General features: G+C 38.6%; 1 long non-coding RNA gene across 1 annotated transcript; it reads right to left on the bottom strand.

The window, feature by feature from the left end:
* Positions 1-2,123: 2,123 nt before the first annotated feature.
* On the bottom strand, positions 2,124-4,819 carry LOC123484176. Its single transcript, XR_006658420.1, has 3 exons — positions 4,804-4,819; positions 2,962-3,081; positions 2,124-2,158 (listed from the first exon to the last, which is right to left on the bottom strand). It is a non-coding gene; the product is annotated as an uncharacterized LOC123484176 (long non-coding RNA).
* Positions 4,820-5,355: the final 536 nt, after the last annotated feature.

Here is a 5,355-nt window from a genome sequence, read left to right as displayed (position 1 = left end):
AATACACACAGTTTTGTAGGACTATGGCCAGTGACGGTGTCTTGTGAACGACTCACGTATGGCCTTGTGTCAATTGAGAACGGTTGACTAAGTCAGTGGTTCTCAATTCTCTCCTCAGTGATCTAGTGATGTTACGTTTCATACTGAAGCTCCAAGGCATGCGTTGAAATCGCTAAGCAGCTAACTTCGAATCAGTGTGCCGATAAGTGTATCACTTTATCAGAAGTACGTCATCAATGATGTCCGAAGCTTCGTTTGATCACATGCTTTTTCAAACCATGTGTTGCAAAATGCGAGATCCCACTGATTTCACTGTGGTTCCGATGCTTTCTTCGATTATGCTGCTTTCAAACACCGACTGCTACTGGATACCATACTTATACAGTTAGTTAGGATTTTGTACAAATAATTTCACCTGACTGGTATCTTAGCTGGTAGAGTAGGGAACTATGGAACATTCCGGGATGTGGGAGTATGAGTTCGAATCCCGTTGAAGAGACACTATTTTGAAAATAGCTTTGTGAAACCACACTTTCTGCACTATTGTTCAAATAATTTGTTTTATTTAGTATAGTATAAGCTTTTCTCTTAAACATCCTCAATAATACCATATTCCATTTTTGAAAAATAGTCCACTTGAAGGCAGAAAACGCAGCATGATGTAAAGATGTGATCTGACTGGAGGCTATTAAAGCCAACGACTTACCGCCACAGCGTTTTGATCAAATCAGTGGAGAAAAAAATACTTCTATCTGATAATCACACATTGTTATTTATTTCTGACCAGCAGATGACACTAATGTACATTGTGAATGAATAAAGAAGCTCAGAGCAATTAACCTATTTGACACAATTGGCTGGAAAGCCTCATTGCATCAGGAAGCTTTGTTTTTCCATCACTACAGGTGACCCGCAGCAGTTTGAGAGCTAGTTGAGAGCAACTGGTCACGGCAGGTAGCCGCGCTTTAAGAGCATTGGGCCAGTAACTGGTTCAAATCCCTGAGCTGACTAGGTGAAAAATCTGCCAATGTGCCCTTGAGCAAGGCACTTAACCCTACTTGTGCTTCTATGTTGCTCTGGATAAAAGCACATGTTAAATGACTGAGCTGTTAAATATAACACCTATGGAATTTTAACAATATAGTATGTTACCCCAGAATACAAATAAACTGTTCATCAAAACGGATCATTGCATCATTGATTCTACTCTTCAATAGTAATATCATCAATTCTGACCAGTAACTTACCTAGGGTCAAAGGTCACTGATCCATCACTAAAATGTATAGGATGATCCATAGAGATGTCACTCTTCATGGACAGATGACTTGGTACTGGAGAGACTGATCTCAGAGTTTGGTTGGAGATTCTGAAAAACATAATAAATCACCATGAAATTACATTTTAAAATATATCCAAATTATATTTCAATAGATAAAATACATTACATAAAGCATTAAAATATATGCCACTACATAAAGCAACAAAAATACACTGAGTGTACAAAACATTAAGAACACCCTCCTAATATTGAGTTGCTCCCCCCCCCTCCCTTTTCGCCCTCAGAACAGCATCAACTCGTCAGGGCATTGACTCTTCAAGGTGTCGAAAGCGTTCCACAGGGATGCTGGCCCATGTTGACTACTATGATTCCCACAGTTGTGTCAAGTTGGCAAGATGTCCTTTGGGTGGTGGACCATTCTTGAGACTTACAGGAAACTGTTTAGCGTGAAAAGCCTAGCAGCGTTGCAGTTCTTGAAACAAATCGGTGCGCCTGGTACTGATTGAAATGGATTTAACAAGTGACATCATATTGGGATCATAGTTTTCACCTGGATTCACCTTGTCAATCTATGTCATGGAAAAAGCAGGTGTTCATAATGTTTTGTACACTCAGTGTATAAAAATATATGACATAAACAACAAATTATAAGCAGATGCTTTACAGTATATACTCAGATACACAAAATACATCTGGTTTCAGATCTAGAAGATTCTCCTCTTCAACAGCAATATCATCAATTCTGACCAGTAACTTACCTGGGGTCAAAGGTCCCTGATTTATCACTAAAATATATAGGAAGATTCATTGAGATGTCACTTTTCATGGACAGATGACTGGGTCCTGGAGAGACTGATCTCAGAGTTTGGTTGGAGATTCTGAAAAACATAATAAATCACCATGAAACTACATTTTAAAATATATCAAAAATTATATTTCAATAGATAAAATACATTACATAAAGCAATAAAATATATGCCATTACATAAAGCAAAAAAACATACACTGAGTATACAAAACATTAAGAACACCTTCCTAATAATGAGTTGGACCTCCCCTCTCTTTTGCCCTCAGAACAGCCTCAACTCGTCGGGGCATGGACTCTACAAGGTGTCGAAAGCGTCCCACAGGGATGCTGGCCCATGTTGACGCCAATGCGTCCCACAGTTGTGTCAAAATGGCTGGATGTCCTTTGGGTAGTGGACCATTCTTGATACACACAGGAAACTTTTGAGCGTGAACAACCCAGCAGCGTTGCAGTTCTTGACAAAAACCTGTGTGCCTGGTACCTACTACCATACCCTGTTCAAAGGTACTTAAATATTTTGTCTTGCCTATTCACCCTCTGAATGGCACATTTACACAATCCATGTCTCAATTGTCTCAAGGCTTAAAAATCCTTCATTAACCTCTCTCCTCCCCTTTATCTACACTGATTGAAGTTGATTTAACAACTTACATAAATAAGAGATCATATCTTTCACCTGGATTCACCTCATCAATCTATGTCATGGAAAAAGCAGGTGGTCATAATGTTTTGTACACTCAGAATATTAAAATATATTACATAAACAACTAATTATAAGCAGATGCTTTACAGTATATACTCAGATACACAAAATACATCTGGTTTCAGATCTAGAAGATTCTCCTCTTCAATAGTAATATGATACATTTTTACCTAGGGTCAAAGGTCACTGGTCCATCCCTAAAATGTATAGGACGTTCCATAGAGAAGTCACTCTTCATGGACAGATGACTGGGTACTGGAGAGGCTGATCTCCGAATTTGGTTGGAGATTCTGGAAAACATAATAAATCACCATTCAACTACATTTTAAAATATATCAAAACGATATTTCAATAGATAAAATACATTACATAAAGTAATAAAATATATGCTATTACATGAAGCAAAAAACATACACTGAGTATACAAAACATTAAGAACACCTTCCTAATATTGAGTTGCACCTCCCCTCTCTTTTGCCCTCTGAACAGCCTCAACTCGTCGGGGCATGGACTCTACAAGGTGTCGAAAGTGTCCCACAGGGATGCTGGCCCATGTTGACTCCAATTAGTCCGACAGTTGTGTCAAAATGGCTGGATGTCCTTTGGGTAGTGGACCATTCTTGATACACACAGGAAACTTTTGAGCGTGAACAACCCAGCAGCGTTGCAGTTCTTGACAAAAACCTGTGTGCCTGGTACCTACTACCATACCCCGTTCAAAGACACTTACATCTTTTGTCTTGCCTATTCAACATCTGAAAGGCACCTTTACACAATCCATGTCTCAATTGTCTCAAGGCTTAAAAATCCTTCACTAACCTGTCTCCTCCCCTTCATCTACACTGATTGAAGTTGATTTAACAAGTTACATAAATAAGAGATCATATCTTTCACCTGGATTCACCTTATCAATCTATGTCATGGAAAAAGCAGGTGTTCATAATGTTTTGTACACTCAGTGTATTAAAATATATGACATAAACAACTAATTATAAGCAGATGCTTTACAGTATATACTCAGATACACAAAATACATCTGGTTTCAGATCTAGAAGATTCTCATCTTGAATAGTAATATGATACATTTTTACCTAGGGTCAAAGGTCACTGGTCCATCACTAAAATGTATAGGACGTTCCATAGAGAAGTCACTCTTCATGCACAGATGACTGGGTACTGGAGAGACTGATCTCCGAATTTGGTTGGAGATTCTGGAAAACATAATAAATCCCCATGAAACTACATTTTAAAATATATCAAAACTATATTCAAGAGATAAAATACATTACATGAAGCAATATAATATATGCCATTACATAAAGCAAAAAAACATACACTGAGTATACAAAACATTAAGAACACCCTCCTAATATTGAGTTGCACCTCCCCTCTCTTTTGCCCTCAGAACAGCCTCAACTCGTCGGGGCATGGACTCTACAAGGTGTCGAAAGCGTCCCACAGGGATGCTGGCCCATGTTGACGCCAATGCGTCCCACAGTTGTGTCAAAATGGCTGGATGTCCTTTGGGTAGTGGACCATTCTTGATACATACAGGAAACTTTTGAGCGTGAACAACCCAGCAGCGTTGCAGTTCTTGACAAAAACCTGTGTGCCTGGTACCTACTACCATACCCCGTTCAAAGACACTTAAATATTTTGTCTTGCCTATTCACCATCTGAATGGCACATTTACACAATCCATGTCTCAATTGTCTCAAGGCTTAAAAATCCTTCATTAACCTGTCTCCTCCCCTTCATCTACACTGATTGAAGTTGATTTAACAAGTTACATAAATAAGAGATCATATCTTTCACCTGGATTCACCTTATCAATCTATGTCATGGAAAAAGCAGGTGTTCATAATGTTTTGTACAGTCAGTGTATTAAAATATATTACATAAACAACTAATTGTAAGCAGATGCTTTACAGTATATACTCAGATACACAAAATATATCTGGTTTCAGATCTTGAAGATTATCCTCTTCAATAGTAATATGATACATTTTTACCTAGGGTCAAAGGTCACTGGTCCATCACTAAAATGTATAGGAAGTTCCATAGAGAAGTCACTCTTCATGGACAGATGACTGGGTACTGGAGAGACTGATCTCAGAGTTTGGTTGGAGATTCTGGAAAACATAATAAATCCCCATGAAACTACATTTTAAAATATATCAAAACTATATTTCAAGAGATAAAATACATTTGTCACACCCGGGCTCTGGGACTCTATATGTTGAGCCAGGGTGTGGTCATTCTATGTGGTGTATTTCTATGTTGGGAGTTCTGGTTTGTGTATTTCTATGTTTGCCTGAGTGGCTCCCAATCAGAGGCAACGAGTGTCAGCTGTTGTTGGTTGTCTCTGATTGGGAGCCATATTTATACTATCTGTTTTCCCTTTGTGTTTGTGGGGTCTTGTTCCGTGTTGGTCTATGTTACCTAGGGCGTTACGTTATCGTTTTGTTGTTTTTGTATCGTGTGTGCACATTAATTAAATAAAGTATGTTCGCTCAACACGCTGCGCATTGGTCTACTCCATACGACGATCGTGACAACATTAC

Source organism: Coregonus clupeaformis, unplaced genomic scaffold (assembly GCF_020615455.1).
Source record: "Coregonus clupeaformis isolate EN_2021a unplaced genomic scaffold, ASM2061545v1 scaf0214, whole genome shotgun sequence".
Taxonomy (NCBI): domain Eukaryota; kingdom Metazoa; phylum Chordata; class Actinopteri; order Salmoniformes; family Salmonidae; genus Coregonus; species Coregonus clupeaformis.
This window is presented reverse-complemented; position numbering and strand designations above follow the sequence as displayed.